We start from the raw sequence: 22,703 nt of genomic DNA on the forward strand, positions 1-22,703 counted from the left end.
TGGCAGGTTCACACCTCTGGTAGGAGTACAGTGTTGATGAAGACAAGTTCACAGGTTTGATCCCTAAGTGGGCCAATTGACATTGCTACAGGCAGTCCCTCAGACCCAGGCCTGACATCCTGAAAATGGGAGGCATCAGTCATAAGGAAAAAGTATAGGTGAAGTAGAGCTAACTTATCCCCACTGTGGGAGAGCAACTCCAAATACAAACCAGCTAAAGTTATGCCATGGCATTTTTCTTTTTCTTTTTTTTTTTTCTTTTTTTTTTTTTTTTTACATTTCTTTTTCCTAATTTTATTTTATTTTATTTTATTTTTCTTTGTTACTTTTTTTTATTATACTTTAAGTTTTAGGGTACAAGTGCACAACGTGCAGGTTTGTTACATATGTATACTTGTGCCATGTTGGTGTGCTGCACCCATCAACTCGTCAGCACCCATCAACTCGTCATTTACATCAGGTATAACTCCCAATGCCACCCCTCCCCCCTCCCCCCTCCCCATAATAGGCCCTGGTTTATGATGTTCCCCTTCCTGAGTCCAAGTGATCTCATTGTTTAATTCCCACCTATGAGTGAGAAAATGCAGTGTTTGGTTTTCTGTTCTTGTGATAGTTTGCTGAGAATGATGGTTTCCAGCTGCATCCGTGTCCCTACAAAGGACACAAACTCATCCTTTTTTATGGCTGCATAGTATTCCATGGTGTATATCTGCCACATTTTCTTAATCCAGTCTGTCACTGATGGACGTTTGGGTTGATTCCAAGTCTTTGCTATTGTGAATAGTGCCGCAATAAACATACATGTGCATGTGTCTTTATAGCAGCATGATTTACAACCCTTTGGGTATATACCTAGTAGTGGGATGGCTGGGTCAAATGGTATTTCTAGTTCTAGATCCTTGAGGAATCGCCATACTATTTTCCACAATGGTTGAACTAGTTTACAATCCCATCAACAGTGTAAAAGTGTTCCTATTTCTCCACATCCTCTCCAGCACCTGTTGTTTCCTGACTTTTTAATGATTGCCATTCTAACTGGTGTGAGATGGTATCTCATTGTGGTTTTGATTTGCATTTCTCTGATGGCTGGTGATGACGAGCATTTTTTCATGTGTCTATCGGCTATATGCATGTCTTCTTTTGAGAAATGTCTGTTCATATCCTTTGCCTACTTTTTGATGGGGTTTGTTTTTTTCTTGTAAATTTGTTTGAGTTCTTTGTAGGTTCTGGATATTAGCCCTTTGTCAGATGAGTAGATTGCAAAAATTTTCTCCCATTCTGTAGGTTGCCTGTTCACTCTGGTGGTACTTTTTTTTGCTGTGCAGAAGCTCTTTAGTTTAATTAGATCCCATTTGTCAATTTTGGCTTTTGTTGCCGTTGCTTTTGGTGTTTTAGACATGAAGTCCTTACCCATGCCAATGTCCTGAGTGGCATTACCTAGGTTTTCTTCTAGGGTTTTTATGGTATTAGGTCTAACATTTAAGTCTCTAATCCATCTTGAATTAGTTTTCATATAAGGAGTAAGGAAAGGATCCAGTTTCAGCTTTCTACTTATGGCTAGCCAATTTTCCCAGCACCATTTATTAAATAGGGAATCCTTTCCCCATTTCTTGTTTCTCTCAGGTTTGTCAAAGATCAGATGGCTGTAGATGTGTGGTATTATTTCTGAGGACTCTGTTCTGTTTCATTGGTCTATATCTCTGTTTTGGTACCATATCATGCTCCTTTGATTACTGTAGCCTTGTAGTATAGTTTGAAGTCAGGTAGCATGATCCCTCCAGCTTTGTTCTTTTGACTTAGGATTATCTTGGCAGTGCGGGCTCTTTTTTGGTTCCATATGAACTTTAAAGCAGTTTTTTCAAATTCTGTGAAGAAACTCATTGGTAGCTTGGTGGAGTTGGCATTGAATCTGTAAATTACCTTGGGCAGTATGGCCATTTTCACGATATTGATTATTCCTATCCATGAGCATGGTATGTTCTTCCATTTGTTTGTGTCTTCTTTTATTTCACTGAGCAGTGGTTTGTAGTTCTCCTTGAAGAGGTCCTTTATATCCCTTGTAAGTTGGATTCCTAGATATTTTTTCTCTTTGAAGCAATTGTGAATGGAAGTTCATTCATGATTTGGCTCTCTGTTTGTCTGTTTTTGGTGTATATAAGAATGCTTGTGATTTTTGCACATTGATTTTGTATCCTGAGACTTTGTTGAAGTTGCTTATCAGCTTAAGGAGATTTTGAGCTGAGACGATGGGATTTTCTAACTATACAATCATGCCATCTGCAAACAGGGACAATTTGACTTCTTCTTTTCCTAACTGAATACTCTTGATTTCTTTCTCTTGCCTAATTGCCCTAGCCAGAACCTCCAACACTATGTTGAATAGGAGTGGTGAGAAAGGGCATCCGTGTCTTGTGCCAGTTTTCAAAGGGAATGCTTCCAGTTTTTTTCCCATTCAGTATGATATTGGCTGTGGGTTTGTCATAAATAGCTCTTATTATTTTGAGATATGTCCCATCAATACTGAATTTATTGAGAGTTTTTAGCATGAAGGGCTGTTGAATTTTGTCAAAGGCTTTTTCTGCATCTATTGAGATAATCATGTGGTTTTTGTCTTTGGTTCTGTTTATATGCTGGATTGCATTTATTGATTTGCGTGTGTTGAACCAGCCTTGCATCCCAGGGATGAAGCCCACTTGATCATGGTGGATAAGCTTTTTGATGTGCTGCAGGATTCGGTTTGCCAGTATTTTATTGAGGATTTTTGCATCGATGTTCATCAGGGATATTGGTCTAAAATTCTCCTTTTTTGTTGTATATCTGCCAGGCTTTGGTATCAGGATGATGTTCGCCTCATGAAATGAGTTATGGAGGATTTCCTCTTTTTCTACTGATTGGAATAGTTTCAGAAGAAATGGTACCAGCTCCTCCCTGTACCTCTAGTAGAATTCAGCTGTGAATCCATCTGGTCCTGGACTTTTTTTGGTTGGTAGGCTATTAATTATTGCCTCAATTTCAGAGCCTACTATTGGTCTATTCAGGGATTCAACTTCTTCCTGGTTTAGTCTTGGGAGAGTGTAAGAGTCCAGGAAATTATCCATTTCTTCTAGATTTTCTAGTTTATTTGCATAGAGGTGTTTACAGTATTCTCTGATGGTAGTTTGTATTTCTGTGGGGTCGGTGGTGATATCCCCTTTATCATTTTTTATTGCATCTATTTGATTCTTCTCTCTTTTCTTCTTTATTAGTCTTGCTAGAGGTCTATGAATTTTGTTGATCTTTTCAAAAAACAGCTCCTGGATTCATTGATTTTTTGGAGGGTTTTTTGTGTCTTCTGCTAGCTTTTGAATGTGTTTGCTCTTGCTTCTCTGGTTCTTTTAATTGTGACGTTCGAGTGTCAATTTTAGATCTTTCCAGCTTTCTCTTGTGGGCATATAGTGCTATAAATTTCCCTCTACACACTGCTTTAAATGTGTCCTAGAGATTCTTGTATGCTGTATCTTTGTTCTCATTGGTTTCAAAGAACATCTTTGTTTCTGCCTTCATTTCGTTATGGATCCAGTAGTCATTCAGAAGCAGGTTGTTCAGTTTCCATGTAGTTGAGTGGTTTTGATTGAGTTTCTTAGTCCTGAGTTCTAGTTTGATTGCCCTGTGGTCTGAGAAACAGTTTGTTATAATTTCTGTTCTTGTACATTTGCTAAGGAGTGCTTTACTTCCAATTATATGGTCAATTTTGGAATAAGTGTGATGTGGTGCTGAGAAGAATGTATATTCTGTTGATTTGGGGTGGAGAGTTCTGTAGATGTCTATTAGGGCTGCCTGGTGCAGAGTTGAGATCAATTCCTGGATATCTTTGTTAACTTTCTGTCTCATTGATCTGTCTAATGTTGACAGTGGGGTGTTGAAGTCTCCCATTATTATTGTATGGGAGTCTAAGTCTCTTTGTAAGTCTCTAAGGACTTGCTTTATGAATCTGAGTGCTCCTGTATTGGGTGCATATATATTTAGGATACTTAGCTCTTCCTGTTGAATTGATCCCTTTACCATTATGTAATGGCCTTGTCTCTTTTGATCTTTGATGGTTTAAAGTCTGTTTTATCAGAGACTAGGATTGCAACCCCTGCTTTTTTTTTGTTCTCCATTTGCTTAGTAGATCTTCCTCCATCCCTTTATTTTGAGGCTATGTGTGTCTCTGCATGTGAGATGGGTCTGCTGAATACAGCAAACTGATGGGTCTTGACTCTTTATCCAATTTGCCAGTAGCACTTTTCTTTTAAATAAAAGAGGGAACTTGGCTGGGCTTGGTGGCTAAGCCTGTAATCCCAACACTTTGGGAGGCTGAGGCAGGAAGATTGCTTGAGTCTGCGAGGTCAATGCTGCAGTGAATCCTGAATGTGCTACTGCACTCCAACCTGGGCAACAGAGTAAGACTCTCTCAAAACAAAACCCCCCAAAATTAAAGGGAACTTTCTTCCAAATTTAGTCATTGGCCTGGTCAGAATGTAAATCTGATCTCTAGAAATGTACTTTAAGATCAAGTATGACCACAATTACTGAACTAGTAATCAATTATTAGCTTGATGTGGGGAGACACCAAAATAGTGTACGAATTTATTTATAATATATTCTTTACCAACTTCCTATAAAGATTGGCTGCTGCTCAAAAAGAAAATGTAGCTAATAACTAAGAAAGTATAGTAATAGATTGGCTAGGACAAAAACCATCAAAGCATTGTGTGTCAAAGTTTTATTTCACTCATTAATGAGGGAACTAGCAAGATGACAAAGGTAGTTCCAAAGGTAGCTCCAAATAGCATTTGAGAAACAAACTTTTAGTCAGTAGGAAGAAAACGTGAAATAAAGTGCCAAATTAGATACAAAGTTGGTAAGAAAATTATTACAGGAAAACAAAACCATCATGCCTTACCCAATTGTACAGAACTATAAAAAATACCCTTAATCTGTTCTGTAAACAAAGCCATAGTCTGTTAGAGAATATTAGAAACATCTGGGAAGTTTTTAAAGCTTTCATTAAGTAGGTCTTACCACTGATATTCTGATTTAGTTGGAAACAGGTGAGGTCTGAGAGGAAGGAGTTTTCAAACCTCCCCAGGTGATTTTAAGATGCAAGCAATTGAGAACCACTGCATTAGAGAGAGACAAGGACTTTTACATGGGTTTTCAAAATTTGCCCTAGCATCTTGCTACTCAAAATGTGGCTCATGATTCAGGAGAATCGATACCACCTGAGACTGTTTAAAATTGAGTATCTGGGGCAGATACTCAATCAGATGCACCTAATCAGAACTTACAGTTTGAAAATATTTCCAGGTGATTCAGGAGCACATTAAACTTTGAGAGGCACTTCTGTAACATGATATTGAAATGACTGCAATCATCTTTTTGCCTCATTTCCAAGCTTTAGGAAACTTTTCCTAGGATAACACCAACGTGAAACTGCCACTATACAGAAACACTCAAAATTTTAAAAATGGTAAATATCACTAATAGGACCTCAGGTAGCACTTTAAAGATAGGAATGTTTGTGGTGAAGGGAGTCAGCTGTAAGCTGGAAAGTCTGAACTAAATCAGGCGATGGTCCCACTTCCAAGCATTCTCAGCCACAAGTGGAAATTGGGACAGTCGGACTAGAATTATTTAAGATAAATAGATAGTTGCTTAAGGGAGCCTAAACTTAAGATCATGTTTTATGTAGCCATCAATCACCTTTACTAAGGGCTGCTGGGGACTTGGGACAGGCAGGTTCCACAGGTGTCCATTGTTTGAATGGCTAATTAGGGAAAGGTAAAAAATTTTCAATGAAAGTGTTTTAAGCCACTTACCCAGCATCGAACTGTTAAAATTTTGATGGTCAATGTGTAAATGCAGACTTAGTTTTAACTCCATTCTGTAAAAGCCTGGAAGGAAATTCACTGCCTTTTGACTATTAAAATTAGGGGCATAGTAATCAGGCAACAGTACCTTCTGTATGATTATTGACACTCATATTCTCTTTTCTTTAGATAACTCAAGAAGAGAAACATTTTCCAGAGATTGTTCAATGACTCAAGGTACTTACACATAATCAATAGGGAAATGGGTCAAGTAAAGGGGTCCTTCTAGTTGCCAATTATTGAATTTTTCTTAGTAAGAGGAATGTGACAAAAGAGAAAGTATGAACTTTCTGAGGAAATGTTCCCTTTGTATGGCAGAAGCTTCTCTGCTGTTGAAAATAGATGCATTATGCTAAGAATTCACACTACAAACATATTTAATTCATTCATTTAATTCAAAAATGTTAAATTTATTGATGCTTGTTATAATGGTAGGCACTCTGGTAGCTACTAGACATACAATATTAAGTGATACCATATAGTCACTGCTCTCATAGAGCTTACATTCCAATGAGATAGACAGAGAGTAGACTAAAAGCAATAGCAACATGAACAATAAAAATTAATTAAAAGTTTATAAAAGTGCTGAGAAAGCAAAAAGAGCATGTCATGGTACAGAACACTGCAGCAGGGACTACTTCAGTAGGGTATTCAGAGCTTCTCCCATTCTAACTAAGACGCTGTGCCTGAAAACATAGCAACCTGCCCCACCTCACAGCTCAACTGAGACCCAATATTTCCTCTGAGCAACATCATTTCCAACTCTTTAAAATTGAAGCGACGTGTACCATTCTTTGGTCTGACCCCACCCTGGAGATATGTTTCTAATTTTACAGATGCTGAGTTAGTATTATATCAGCAGATTTAGCGTCACCCCTGGAGGACAGGTCCTATACCAGATTTTTTAGTCAGTCAGTTATAAACTCCACTCTGCTGATATGCAAATAATTTCAAGCCTGCTATTTTAGCATTTTAGTATATTCTCCTACCCACACCAATCATTTTATAGACGGTTTCTCAACAGTTGCACTATTGACATTCTGGGCCAGAAAAGTTTTTATGGAGGTAGGGGCTGTCCTGAGCCCTGCAGGATATTCAGCAGCATCCGTGACCTCTACCCACTAGATGCCAGAAGCACTGTCACCTCCATGAGTTATGACAACCAAATATGTCTTGACATTGCCAAATGTCCCCTGGGTTAGGAGTCAAAATCTGCTCCCCCACCCCTATTGAGAACCAGTGAATTAATACTTTTGCTACTCTGTTGCTAGGTAGAAATACTGATTTAATTAGAGATTTAAACTACTCAAGACAGGTTCTCTCTGAGTTTTATATAGATCACAGAGTTTAAGGTCTCATGATAATACTGAAAAATCTTTTGTTGCTTATTAAAACTAGAACCTCATTAAAACAGCTAAATTTAAACATTGAAAAATTAAAATGCATCAGAGTCTTGTGTCAAGTGTTTAAATAAACACAGCTGAAGGTGCTTTAGGGGCACTTCTCCAGGACACATGCTGGACACCGAGACAGGTAAGCATCTTGACCACTGGATTTTCCTCTGTTGCTGAAATCTCTGCCATTGTGACAAGAGAACACTCTGTGCAGCTCATCACCTGTCAGTGACGAGGATTATTCTGCTATCCTTATAACATAATTTCCAGGTTTTCCACACTTTTGATTCCAAACAGATGAAGCTGGAAGAAAAAGAAAAAAGAAACGAAGGAAGTTGTAAGATGGATACAATTGAATGAAGCACAGACTGAGATCACTCCTGTTAGGGATGTAACTTCTCACATAGAGAAGTAGAGAAAGCTCCTTCCCATCCTTGCTTGAGTCAAGTCAAGAGTTTATTAAATTAATTTGCATATAATGCTTAATTTAGTAATGAACAACCTTTTCACAAACTATTCCATTAGCACTTATCAATTTGTGACTTCTCCTTACTGCCGTAGTAAAATCTTCAAAAACTTACACTTAGAATATTTTGACAAGTTGTTAGATCACAGATTTACAGTAAAGAGTATAATGAATATTTAAAATTATGAAATTCTCAGAGCAATTTTTAAAGAAAACAACTATTTTCTATTTAAAAATATTTCGCCTGGGAGTATAAGGTAGTATAACTATTTTTCAGAACTGTTTGGCTATCTCTTACAAAGTTAGATTACATGTACCTATGGTCAAATAAAATGAAAACGTATATCTCAAAAAGACTTGTACAAAAATATCCATGGCAGTCTTATTTGTAATAGCATAAAACTGGAAACAATTCAAATGTGCATCATCAGGGGAAGGATATGCTATCATTTTGTACACATAAAATGGAATACTTACCTCTCAAAAAGGAAAAACTACTGATGTATGCAGTGTATTGTAATCATGTACACTGCAGAAATAATGCTAATAAAAAGCAAAACAAAGTCATTTATATAAAACTCTTGGCAGGCAAAACTAATCTATGATGATTGAAGTCAAAAAATAATCACATGTAGATGAGGGTGGGAAATTAACTGCAATGGGACAGGTGAGAATTTTGTGGGGTCATGAAAATATTTCATATCTTATTTTTAAAGAGTCACATGAGTTTGTATAATTGTCAAAACTCATAAGATTGAACAACTAAAAATTGTGCTTTATTGCATGTAAATTATAAATTATAAAGCAATATAAAATGTATTACCTACTTATATTAGAAAATACAAAAAGAATAGACAAAATCATAATTTCATCACCTGAAGATTATTGTCAAGCTGTTTGAGAATACCTTTTTGTTTATTTTAATTATTTTTTCAGACTTCCTGAACCTTTAAACATAGAATTATCCCAGGGCTCAGTCCCTGAATGTTCTTTCTTTTCTATTTGTACTCACTCTTTTTGTGATCTCATCTTGTCCAATGGCTTTTAACGTTATCTTTACAGTAATGGTTTCAGAGTTCTTTTCCATCTACTTGACACTCATGTAAATGTCTAATCAATATCTCAAACTTTATCTAACAATGAGACCATCAATTTTCCACCAAATCAACTCTTATCTCATAGTTTTTCCATTTCAGTGAAAGAAGCTGATTCTTCCAGTGGCACAAGCCTAAACCCCAAGTTCATGCTTTACTCCTCCCTTTCTCTAATTCACATATGCAGGAATCCAACCATTTTTCACTCCTTCAAATGCTACCACTCTATTTCGAGACACCAGTAGTTCCACTCTGGATTATTACATGGCTAACTAGTTGTATTAGGTTGTTCTTTGAATTGCTATGAAGAAATACCTGAGACTGGGTAATTTATAAGTAAAAGAATTTTAATTGACTCATGGTTCTGCAGGATGCAGAGAGCATGGCACCAGCATCTGCTTGTCTCCTGGTGAAGCCCTCAGGTAGCAGGCACATCACATGACAAGAGCAGGAACAAGGTTGGAGGGAGGTGTCACACACTTTTAAACAAACAGATCTCATGAGAACTCACTATCATGAGGACAGCACCAAGACATGAGGGATCCACCCCCATGATTCAAACGCCTTCCACAAGGCCCCACATCCAACATTTCAACATGAGAATTGGGCAGGAGAAACACCCAAACCACTAGTCTCCCTGCTTCCACCCTTTATCCTCTACAGTCTGTTTCCACACAGCAGGCAAAATGAACCTGTGAAAACTAAGTCAAATCAAGTTACTTCACTGCTGAAAATCTTTTAATGGCCTCTGCCTCATTCAGAGTACAATGATGTGAAGGCCTTATGAGATTTTCCTGACTCAACTTCCTCCACTTACCTCTTCATTCTCATCTACTTGTACTGTCGTCCTTAATCCTCTCCAGCTACAGCCCACCTTCTTGTCCCTTGAAGACACCAGGTATGCAAACACTTCAGGGCCTGCTGCATCTATCCAAGAAATCTTCCCCAAGATGTCCACATTACTCACCACTTCATTTCCTTTAGGTCTTACTGAAATGCCATCTTCTCTGTGAGGCCTTTTCTGGTCACTCTATCTAAAATTGCAAGCTCTCTTCATCCAACATCCTCAATGCCTAGAATGACCATATTATTTATGCTTCAATGTAAGTGACTTAGCAATGTTCTTTGGATTTGCATTATCAAATTCTCTACTTTCTCTCCATTTTTGAAGTTGAACTAAAAAGGGAGTTAGGGAGATACACAACAATTAAGGCAAAAGAATGTGTATTCTCTGTAAACAAATCTCAATGTGGGCTTTTAAATTTAAAAAAAATAAGTGGCAGAAAAGGAAGTTGACTAAAAAACAAAAACCTGGAAATTTACACAGGTTTAGGAGGCCCTTAAGCTTCTCTATCAAAGAAGCTTGTTATTACCTAATTGTGAGAAAAATATGAAATATTTACTAAATAAATAGTTATTGCTTATCTATTAATTAGAAGTCAAAGAATTGGGTAATAGTATAAAAGAGACTTTATGACAAGATGGTGAGGGAAGGAGCAAAAGAACCTAAACCATGCCTGGCCCTGCCATCATTTCTCCTGTGTCCTAAAATGGTGTGTCTCCAATTCACCCAGCTTGCTCCCACCACAGCACTTGCACACCAGGGAACGCTGTTATTTCATCTATAAGGATTAAGTATGGGAATGCCTAATTCTTCTACTTTAGTATTACTACCAGTAGTAAAGACATTCAAAATTCATTCACAGAAAAAAATGGAAAACATAAATCACAATGACGTAAACAAAGGCAAACAACAGAGAAACAAGAAGGTAATTTCGTGAAATGGAAAGCACAGTGTTGACACAATAAAAGAATTCTAATAACATTTTTATGATAATAACTCTTTATTTTTCATATAGGATGCCAGTGCAGGTAACCATCAGAGAATATACTGCTTTTTAAAAATATACAGAACTGAAAAAAAAAATTTTTAGCATGGTGCCTTACTTACATAGAAAACTAATGAACATCTTCAGGCACTAAGACTAGGAAATTAAATGAGTTAATGCTATTTGTTGATACACTCAGCATTATTATTACAGGCTGTCTTTACCTGAGAGCAGAATTACAATCATTCTGACAGCACTGGGCAATTCTAAAATGTAGGTCTAGTGAAAAGTATGTACAACCAGCCAGCAAGCAAGGAACAGATGCCATGTCCTTTTCTGAAGGGACAGACTAATTTGGAACCTGGCTCTGTAGATTTTAAGAATTGATATAGCCATCTTAACAGCTTAATACTGAATTTCCCTCACCGGATATGTTGGCAACCAGCAAAAGTGAGAATTCCTGTAACATGAGCTAAATAGGTCTAGGATTAAAAATGAGAACACTATCCATATGACAGAATTGCTTCTTCACAACTGGAAACAACTGTTGCCCAGTTCTCACATGCTGTCCTGCAAAAACCACTCACCTGATGCATTTTCTCTTATTGAACTGCATTCCACTACATATTATTTATCAGTTAAGTATTCATGAATGCATCCTGTGATGGCTAATACTGAGTGTCAACTTGATTGGATTGAAGGACGCAAAGTATTGATCCTGGGTGTGTCTGTGAGGGTGTTGCCAAAGGAGATTAACATTTGAGTCTGTGGGCTGGGAAAGGCAGACCCAACCCTTAATCTGGGTGGTCACCATCTAATCTGCTGCCATCACAGCTAGAATATAAAGCAGGCAGAAAAATGTGAAAAGAGAAGATTGGCCTAGCCTCCCAGCCTACATCTTTCTCCCATGCTGGATGCTTCCTGACCTTGAACATAGGATTCCAAGTTCTTCAGTTTTGGGACTCGAACTGGCTCTCTTTACTCCTCAGCTTGCAGATGGCCTGTTGTGGGACCTTGTGATCATGTGAGTTCATACTGAATAAACTTACTTTTCTTTTATATATACAAACACTATATATATATATAGCATATCTATCTATATATATAGGTATATATATATAGGTATAGATATAATAGTATATCTATCAATCTATTTATATATCCTATTAGTTCTGTCCCTCTAGAGAACCCTAATATACATCCTTTCTTCTCAATTTTCTCTATTACATCTCTCTGTGTGTGCACGTTATGTATATAAATGTTTCAAGTCCCACTGTGTCTTATCTGCCCTAATACAGTAGCCTTCTTGTAGTGTCATTTTGTCATTCTACTTGCTCCTCTTGCCAGTGTATCACCAAAATGAACTTTCTAAAAGGCAATTCAGATCTTGTTACTCCCATACTGAAATTCTTCTGAAGCCCTTCTACAACCTTGGGGTTAAAGTCAACAAGTCCTTACCTTACCCTTAAAATCCTTGACAATGTTTGTCTTTGCTAGCTTTCCAGCATTTTCTAGTCTTCTCTACTCTTTCAAAAAGATTTATGTTTTGGCCACTTTGACAGAAGCCTCTGTGGGATATGGAGAGAGTACATACAAGGTGGGCAGAAAGGAAGCTTTCTGGAGGGTGGAGAGGAAGAGGGAGATGATGTTTCCCAAACAAGAGAGCAGAGTGAACAGAGGCAGATGCAGGAGTCACAAGGCCTGGTAATGAATCAGGATGTGGTTCAATAGAGCTGAGGCGAAGGCTTATAATACAATATGTTGGTGATGGGATGAGAAAACCCCGAGTTAAGGAAAGAGGTTGAAGGATAAAATCCTGGAAATCTTTTTATGCCAAGGTAAGGAGTTTGATTGAAATATGAAGACGCCATTATCGTTCTACTAAAAACACTGCAGATTCGTTAAGAGAAGAGATGGCAAAACCACAAGAGTTAACAAAGTCTTCCCTGAAAATAAATATTTTTGTGTTTGATTACAGTTATATTAAGGTTGATAATTATAAAGCATCATATGTGTGGCCTCCCTTCTACCTTTCAGCCTGCCATAATAAATTATCACAGGGCCAAATTAATGGTTTAAAAACATAAATCAGATCATGTCACTTCCTTTCTTAAAACGCTTTCATGGCTTCCTAGAGCATTTAGAATAAAATGGAAAATCCTTACCCAGTCTTCAAAAGTCCTAAATGATCTGGCCCCTGACTACCACTCCAACCCTGCATCTAGCCTTCCCCATCATGCTTATGATGACACGTCAGCCACAGGAGACTCACTTCTGTTACTCAATAATGCACACATCCATCCTTTTATAGGGATTTTGCACTTGTTCTTTCTTCCTGAAGTTCTTATTACTTAATTTTTTTTTTATCAAGACTCCTGCTTGTTATTCAGATTTCAGCTCAACTGTCATCCTCTCATAGTTACCTTACTTGTGTACTTGTTTATTATCTGTCTGTCTCTCATGATAGAATATAAATTCCTTGAAAAGGGAGATATTCTCTATTTTATTTATTGCTTAAATGCTGGTACTCAGAAAAATTCATGGCACTTAAGATGTACTCAACAAATATGTGTTGAATGAATGAAAGAGAAGCAGAAATTTCTGTTTTATAAAAGTAAAAAAAAATTAAAGTAGCTGTTACTTTGTGTTTTATATATAGTTGTATGTCATAAATATGTTCATGTATGTATATTTTGTACTTCTTTGTAGTGAATTAGAAAAAATGAAAAAAATTAAACATGGCAGCTGCAAATAAATTAAATAAATAAATAAATAAATAAAATGTGAAAGAACACCAAAAGTCAAATAAACAAACCAGAAAAATGTAGGTGGCCATGCATTAGTAATTTTTAACCTGTGAAGTTTGTCTCTTCCTATTCTTCAAATGAAATAGTTGTAAGGAGAATAAAATAAGGAGCAGAAAGAACTCATCCTTGATCCCATCTGGAGAGCTTGTACAAAGACAGACTTAGAAGAAAGGACAAGAAAACATGCTAGGGTCACAGAAGGAAACTGAGTTGAAAGGAGGGGAAAAAAAATCTACATTCCGAGTCATTTGGAACAGAGAAGGAAGAGAGACATTATCTGAAAACCATGTTCACCAGAAGCAAAAAGGCTGAAAAAGAAATTGACATCTGTGAAAGGCTCATGCACCCCAGATCTGAGGGGGCAGATGAAGATTGTTTATGTAGCACAAGAAGATGTTGGGAGAAGGTAGGAACAGGCTCGCATGGAAACATATGCTCTCCGAAGCGACTTGAAAAATAAAGCATGCAGCCGAGAGAGAAACATCTGTGTTGCACACGGGCAGACCACCAGTAGTGAAGCAGACTAAGGGTAGAAGGGAAAGGAGTACACAAACAAGATTGGACGTTATGTCTTATCAAAATGACATGTAAAGGCACTGGGTCTGCATCTCATTCTCTGGTGAGTTAATGGGAACTCAGCCATCTGGGGAAATCAACGATGAGTAAATTAGCTGCTTTAGTGTTTTCATAGTTTTGCAGAAATGATAAAGTGTTCACAAGTTTCTTCAGGGCTTTTTATTCCTGCTGGAAAAAATTCTTTAGAGTACAGATTATTTATAGTTTTTGAGAAACATATTGTAGAGCTCTTATTCCAAATCTACTGCAATAATAGAAGCAGCTGGATTTCTCATCCTTTGACCACATTTCAGTATATAATAGCTTTAGAAAAAATTATTTCACAATAGTCAATGATTGTAAGAATTTCGTATAGAATTAACCAGATATCAGTTTCCGTTAGGTATTGAGAATGTGAAATATTTATTTTAATGATGTGTACTGAATTTTTAAAACTATACTTAATAATGGCTAAAACTAGTTATAAAATTTAATAGTTTCTTAAACGATAGAAATAAATTTTCAAGTCTTCGCTATTCTCTTTATACTAACTCAATTTTATTGGCTAAACAAACAATTAAAAATTTTTAAAAGGCCAAATTACAATTGACTATTGGATTACATATAGCTTAAACTATAATTTTATTATGTTGTAATTTGCTATGACTTTATAGATATATATGTTTATATAAAACAAAAAGTCATATTCATCTTTACACAGACATATACATAGCATAATTTTTTATACAGATATAATTTTGATTATAAATACCAATTTATTTTTTAAAGTGAGGGTCTCAGATAAGGAAGCCAAAAGGAAAAGAGAAAAGTAACTTCAAGTATGTGGTACCTGATATCCACTGCACAATTCCTGAAATGATTTTTTTTAAAAATTACACAAACATGTAGAAAACACAAATATTTAAGGATAGAACATTATTGAAATTATAAAAATATGTTTTATGGTATCTTGATAGTATAAGAATGTCAAAGACCTAAGCATACACAACAATCAGGGAGAAAAAAGTAACTGTAGAGTAAATATAGAAACCATAGAGTACCTTTAGAATAAGTGTATGATAAGCGTGAATCAACCGTGGCTGAGAAAAATAAACTGAAATAAAAATCCATTGGTCTATATTGCAGAGATAATAAACCAGATCCTGGTAAAATCCCTAAAGTTAAATTGGTGATGTTTAGTTTTTACAACATCTCGGTATCATTCCTGCCTTTCTCTCTAAACAAGTGCCCACCGCCCATCACTCCATTAGGTTGTTGTGCATGTAATTCACAAAACATTTCTTTCTCTTTATTCACCCACTCTTCATATTACCACTCTTATGTATTACTTCTTCAGCACTCCTTGATATCTGCTGTGGAAGGAAAAGTGAACTAACGTTTATTGGGAGCTTACTAATTACTAACTTTTTAATGTGTCATCTTAATTCTTTTTTTTTTTTTTTTTTGGTGAAAAGTATACAAATGTTTGATTTATTTTTCTGAGAAGAGACCTTCCCAGGAAAAAAATTTACTGCAATATATTCAAGGTATATGGTTTGTCTTGGGTGAAGAATGGTGAGGGTTAAGAAGGAGTCATTTTTCTGTGGTCTTCACTGTTATAGTTCTAGTCATATTTCCAAAAATGTTTATGATTTTCAAATTTTTTTAAAAAGTTAGATTTGCCATGTACAAATCCTGAACTCCTCTGGTGTTGCTTCATTCTTCTTTTTTCAATAATTTTATATGTTGCTTTACATACACATGTGCAGAAGCAATGCGTAAAATGCAGGTAAAAAATCTACATTATTTTGACATATGATTCTGGCAAAACATTTTAAAAGCTTACTTTATTTGTCTGACTGATTTCAACTGTATTCATTATTTCCTGTTATTTTCCCTTACCACAAATCTCTTGCCTCAACAGAATTAACATTCTTATATGTTTTGTTTTGTTTTGTTTTGTTTTTGTGTTTTTTAAAAATTTATTTATTATTATTATACTTTAAGTTCTAGGGTACATGTGCATAACGTGCAGGTTTGTTACATATGTATACTTGTGCCATGTTGGTGTGCTGCACCCATCAACTCGTCAGCACCCATCAACTCGTCATTTACATCAGGTATAACTCCCAATGCAATCCCTCCCCCCTCCCCCCTCCCCAAGATAGGCCCCGGTGTGTGATGTTCCCCTTCCCGAGTCCAAGTGATCTCATTGTTCAGTTCCCACCTATGAGTGAGAACATGCGGTGTTTGGTTTTCTGTTCTTGTGATAGTTTGCTAAGAATGATGGCTTCCAGCTGCATCCATGTCCCTACAAAGGACACAAACTCATCCCTTTTGATGGCTGCATAGTATTCCATGGTGTATATGTGCCACATTTTCTTAATCCTATCTGTCACTGATGGACATTTGGGTTGATTCCAAGTCTTTGCTATTGTGAATAGTGCTGCAATAAACATACGTGTGCATGTGTCTTTATAGCAGCATAATTTACAATCCTTTGGGTATATACCCAGTAATGGGATGGCTGGGTCATATGGTACATCTAGTTCTAGATCCTTGAGGAATCGCCATACTGTTTTCCATAATGGTTGAACTAGTTTACAATCCCACCAACAGTGTAAAAGTGTTCCTATTTCTCCACATCCTCTCCAGCACCTGTTGTTTCCTGACTTTTTAATGATTGCCATTCTAACTGGTGTGAGATGGTATCTCATTGTGGTTTTGATTTGCATTTCTCTGATGGACAGTGATGATGAGCATTTTTTCATGTGTCTGTTGGCTGTATGAATGTCTTCTTTTGAGAAATGTCTGTTCATATCCTTTGCCCACTTTTTGATGGGGTTGTTTGTTTTTTTCTTGTAAATTTGTTTGAGTTCTTTGTAGGTTCTGGATATTAGCCCTTTGTCAGATGAGTAGATTGCAAAAATGTTCTCCCATTCTGTAGGTTGCCTGTTCACTCTGATGGTAGTTTCTGTTGCTGTGCAGTAGCTCTTTAGTTTAATGAGATCCCATTTGTCAATTTTGGCTTTTGCTGCCATTGCATTTGGTGTTTTAGACATGAAGTCTTTGCCCATGCCTATGTCCTGAATGGTACTACCTAGGTTTTCCTATAGGATTTTTATGGTATTAGGTCTAACATTTAAGTCTCTAATCCATCTTGAATTAATTTTCATATAAGGAGTAAGGAAAGGATCCAGTTTCAGCTTTCTACTTCTGGCTAGCCAATTTTCCCAGCACCATTTATTAAATAGGGAATCCTTTCCCCATTTCTTGTTTCTCTCAGGTTTGTCAAAGATCAGATGGCTGTAGATGTGTGGTATTATTTCTGAGGACTCTGTTCTGTTCCATTGGTCTATATCTCTGTTTTGGTACCAGTACCATGCTGTTTTGGTTACTGTAGCCTTGTAGTATAGTTTGAAGTCAGGTAGCGTGATGCCTCCAGCTTTGTTCTTTTGACTTAGGATTGTCTTCGAGATGCGGGCTCTTTTTTGGTTCCATATGAACTTTAAAGCAGTTTTTTCCAATTCTGTGAAGAAACTCATTGGTAGCTTGATGGGGATGGCATTGAATCTATAAATTACCTTGGGCAGTATGGCCATTTTCACGATATTGATTATTCCTATCCATGAGCATGGTATGTTCTTCCATTTGTTTGTGTCCTCTTTTATTTCACTGAGCAGTGGTTTGTAGTTCTCCTTGAAGAGGTCCTTCACATCCCTTGTAAGTTGGATTCCTAGGTATTTTATTCTCTTTGAAGCAATTGTGAATGGAAGTTCATTCCTGATTTGGCTCTCTGTTTGTCTGTTACTGGCGTATAAGAATGCTTGTGATTTTTGCACATTGATTTTGTATCCTGAGACTTTGCTGAAATTGCTTATCAGCTTAAGGAGATTTTGGGCTGAGACAATGGGGTTTTCTAAATATACAAACATGTCATCTGCAAACAGGGACAATTTGACTTCTTCTTTTCCTAACTGAATACCCTTGATTTCTTTCTCTTGCCTAATTGCCCTAGCCAGAACTTCCAACACTATGTTGAATAGGAGTGGTGAGAGAGGGCATCCCTGTCTTGTGCCAGTTTTCAAAGGGAATGTTTCCAGTTTTTGCCCATTCAGTATGATATTGGCTGTGGGTTTGTCATAAATAGCTCTTATTATTTTGAGGTACGTTCCATCAATACCGAATTTATTGAGCGTTTTTAGCATGAAGGGCTGTTGAATTTTGTCAAAAGCCTTTTCTGCATCTATTGAGATAATCATGTGGTTCTTGTCTTTGGTTCTGTTTATATGCTGGATTATGTTTATTGATTTGCGAATGTTGAACCAGCCTTGCATCCCAGGGATGAAGCCCACTTGATCATGGTGGATAAGCTTTTTGATGTGTTGCTGAATGCGGTTTGCCAGTATTTTATTGAGGATTTTTGCATCGATGTTCATCAGGGATATTGGTCTAAAATTCTCTTTTTTTGTTGTGTCTCTGCCAGGCTTTGGTATCAGGATGATGTTGGCCTCATAAAATGAGTTAGAGAGTATTACCTCTTTTTCTATTGATTGGAATAGTTTCAGGAGGAATGGTACCAACTCCTCCTTGTACCTCTGGTAGAATTCAGCTGTGAATCCATCTGGTCCTGGACTTTTTTTGGTTGGTAGGCTATTAATTATTGCCTCAATTTCAGAGCCTGCTATTGGTCTATTCAGGGATTCAACTTCTTCCTGGTTTAGTCTTGGAAGAGTGTAAGTGTCCAGGAAATTATCCATTTCTTCTAGATTTTCCAGTTTATTTGCGTAGAGGTGTTTATAGTATTCTCTGATGGTAGTTTGTATTTCTGTGGGGTCGGTGGTGATATCCCCTTTATCATTTTTAATTGCGTCGATTTGATTCTTCTCTCTTTTCTTCTTTATTAGTCTTGCTAGTGGTCTGTCAATTTTGTTGATCTTTTCAAAAAACCAACTCCTGGATTCATTGATTTTTTGGAGGGTTTTTTGTGTCTCTATCTCCTTCAGTTCTGCTCTGATCTTAGTTATTTCTTGCCTTCTGCTAGCTTTCGAATGTGTTTGCTCTTGCTTCTCTAGTTCTTTTAATTGCGATGTTAGAGTGTCAATTTTAGATCTTTCCTGCTTTCTCTTGTGGGCATTTAGTGCTATAAATTTCCCTCTACACACTGCTTTAAATGTGTCCCAGAGATTCTGGTATGTTGTATCTTTGTTCTCATTGGTTTCAAAGAACATCTTTATTTCTGCCTTCATTTCGTTATGTACCCAGTAGTCATTCAGGAGCAGGTTGTTCAGTTTCCATGTAGTTGAGTGGTTTTGATTGAGTTTCTTAGTCCTGAGTTCTAGTTTGATTGCACTGTGGTCTGAGTGACAGTTTGGTATAATTTCTGTTCTTGTACATTTGCTGAGGAGTGCTTTACTTCCAATTACATGGTCGATTTTGGAGTAAGTACGATGTGGTGCTGAGAAGAATGTATATTCTGTTGATTTGGGGTGGAGAGTTCTATAGATGTCTATTAGGTCTGCTTGCTGCAGAGATGAGTTCAATTCCTGGATATCCTTGTTAACTTTCTGTCTCGTTGATCTGTCTAATGTTGACAGTGGAGTTTTGAAATCTCCCATTATTATTGTATGGGAGTCTAAGTCTCTTTGTAAGTCTCTAAGGACTTGCTTTATGAATCTGGGTGCTCCTGTATTGGGTGCATATATATTTAGGATAGTTAGCTCTTCCTGTTGAATTGATCCCTTTACCATTATGTAATGGCCTTCTTTGTCTCTTTTGATCTTTGATGGTTTAAAGTCTGTTTTATCAGAGACTAGGATTGCAACCCCTGCTTTTTTTTGTTCTCCATTTGCTTGGTAAATCTTCCTCCATCCCTTTATTTTGAGCCTATGTATGTCTCTGCGTGTGAGATGGGTCTCCTGAATACAGCAGACTGATGGGTCTTGACTCTTTATCCAGTTTGCCAGTCTATGTCTTTTAATTGGAGCATTTAGTCCATTTACATTTAAGGTTAATATTGTTATGTGTGAACTTGATCCTGCCATTATGATATTAACTGGTTATTTTGCTTGTTAGTTGATGCAGTTTCTTCCTAGCCTCGATGGTCTTTACATTTTGGCATGTTTTTGCAATGGCTGATACCAGTTGTTCCTTTCCATGTTTAGTGCTTCCTTCAGGGTCTCTTGTAAGGCAGGCCTAGTGGTGACAAAATCTCTAAGCATTTGCTTATCTGTAAAGGATTTTATTTCTCCTTCACTTACGAAACTTAGCTTGGCTGGATATGAAATTCTGGGTTTAAAATTCTTTAAGAATGTTGAATATTGGCCCACACTCTCTTCTGGCTTGGAGAGTTTCTGCCAAGAGATCTGCTGTTAGTCTGATGGGCTTCCCTTTGTGGGTAACCCGACCTTTCTCTCTGGCTGCCCTTAAGATTTTTTCCTTCATTTCAACTTCGGTGAATCTGGCAATTATGTGTCTTGGAGTTGCTCTTCTTGAGGAGTATCTTTGTGGCGTTCTCTGTATTTCCTGGATTTGAATGTTGGCCTGCCCTACTAGGTTGGGGAAGTTCTCCTGGATGATATCCTGAAGAGTGTTTTCCAACTTGGTTCCATCTTCCCCCTCACTTTCAGGCACCCCAATCAGACGTAGATTTGGTCTTTTTACATAATCCCATACTTCTTGCAGGCTTTGTTCATTTCTTTTTCTTCTTTTTTCTTTTGGTTTCTCTTCTTGCTTCATTTCATTCATTTGATCCTCAATCGCTGATACTCTTTCTTCCAGTTGATCGAGTCGGTTACTGAAGCTTGTGCATTTGTCACGTATTTCTCGTGTCATGGTTTTCATCTCTTTCATTTCGTTTATGACCTTCTCTGCATTAATTACTCTAGCCATCAATTCTTCCACTTTTTTTTCAAGATTTTTAGTTTCTTTGCGCTGGATACGTAATTCCTCCTTTAGCTCTGAGAAGTTTGATGGACTGAAGCCTTCTTCTCTCATCTCGTCAAAGTCATTCTCCGTCCAGCTTTGATCCGTTGTTGGTAATGAGCTGCATTCCTTTGGAGGGGGAGATGTGCTCTTATTTTTTGAATTTCCAGCTTTTCTGCCCTGCATTTTCCCCATCTTTGTGGTTTTATCTGCCTCTGGTCTTTGATGATGGTGATGTACTGTTGGGGTTTTGGTGTAGGTGTCCTTCCTGTTTGATAGTTTTCCTTCTAACAGTCAGGACCCTCAGCTGTAGGTCTGTTGGAGATTGCTTGAGGTCCACTCCAGACCCTGTTTGCCTGGGTATCAGAAGCAGAGGCTGCAGAAGATAGAATATTTCTGAACAGCTAGTGTACCTGTCTGATTCTTGCTTTGGAAGCTTCCTCTCAGGGGTGTACTCCACCCTGTGAGGTGTGGGGTGTCAGACTGCCCCTAGTGGGGGATTTCTCCCAGTTAGGCTACTCAGGGGTCAGGGACCCACTTGAGCAGGCAGTCTGTCCCTTCTCAGATCTCAACCTCCGTGTTGGGAGATCCACTGCTCTCTTCAAAGCTGTCAGACAGAGTCGTTTGCGTCTGCAGAGGTTTCTGCTGTTTTTGTTATTTTTACTGTGCCCTGTCCCCAGAGGTGGAGTCTACAGAGACAAGCAGGTTTCCTTGAGCTGCTGTGAGCTCCACCCAGTTCGAGCCTCCCAGCCGCTTTGTTTACCTACTTAAACCTCAGCAATGGCGGGCGCCCCTCCCCCAGCCTCGTTGCTGCCTTGCCGCGATATTGCAGACTGCTGTGCTAGCAATGAGGGAGGCTCCGTGGGCGTGGGACCCTCCCGGCCAGGTGTGGGATATAATCTCCTGGTGTGCCTGTTTGCTTAAAGCGCAGTATTGGGGTGGGAGTTACCCAATTTTCCAGGTGTTGTGTGTCTCAGTTCCCCTGGCTAGGAAAAGGGATTCCCTTCCCCCTTGCGCTTCCCAGGTGAGGCGATGCCTCGCCCTGCTTCAGCTCTCGCTGGTCGGGCTGCAGCAGCTGACCAGCACCGATTGTCCAGCACTCCCCAGTGAGATGAACCCAGTACCTCAGTTGAAAATGCAGAAATCACCGGTCTTCTGTGTCGCTCGCGCTGGGAGTTGGATACTGGAGCTGTTCCTATTCGGCCATCTTGCTCCGCCCCCCGTCATCTTAATTTTTATGACAACCTTGTATTTTTTTTTTCTTTTTTAAAGACATGGAAGCTAATACTTGAATATAGTAGTGAGATAAAATGATGAATTAAGATTTAAAACATATATGTCTAACTTCAAATATCATGTTTTTTCTCTCACACTATATTGCCTATCTAATAAATTACTCCTGACTATATTATTAATATCTAATAATGACACAATGTCATGATTCAAAATTATCATTGTCAAATGCCAACCAGTTCATAAAGAGTCGTCTTTTTCATTCCTCTAACTAGTCAAGTGATATATGCTCACCACACAAATTTATAACATATAAAATAACATAAAGACAGAAAAAATGTTGCTGTAACAAATCACGCAGAGGGGAAAGTCAGTCACTGCTAACATTTTGGAATAACAACTTTAGTTCTTTTCTGCTCATTCTGTACATTGTGTTCCTTTTTAAAATCTACACAAACCACTGATATATTTGAAAAATTCCAAGCAGAATATAATCCTTTGAAAAATGTC

At 37.7% G+C, this 22,703-nt stretch overlaps 1 long non-coding RNA gene across 1 annotated transcript in view; it reads right to left on the bottom strand.

The window, feature by feature from the left end:
• Window positions 1-6,267: 6,267 nt before the first annotated feature.
• The window catches only part of LOC123571888 (uncharacterized), a 338,367-nt gene continuing 321,931 nt past the window's right edge, over window positions 6,268-22,703 (bottom strand). The window contains exon 2 of the long non-coding RNA XR_006696187.3: window positions 6,268-7,588. This is a non-coding gene — a long non-coding RNA (uncharacterized lncRNA). The remainder of the gene's footprint in view (window positions 7,589-22,703) is intronic.

Source organism: Macaca fascicularis, chromosome 2 (genome assembly GCF_037993035.2).
Source record: "Macaca fascicularis isolate 582-1 chromosome 2, T2T-MFA8v1.1".
Taxonomy (NCBI): Eukaryota; Metazoa; Chordata; class Mammalia; order Primates; family Cercopithecidae; genus Macaca; species Macaca fascicularis.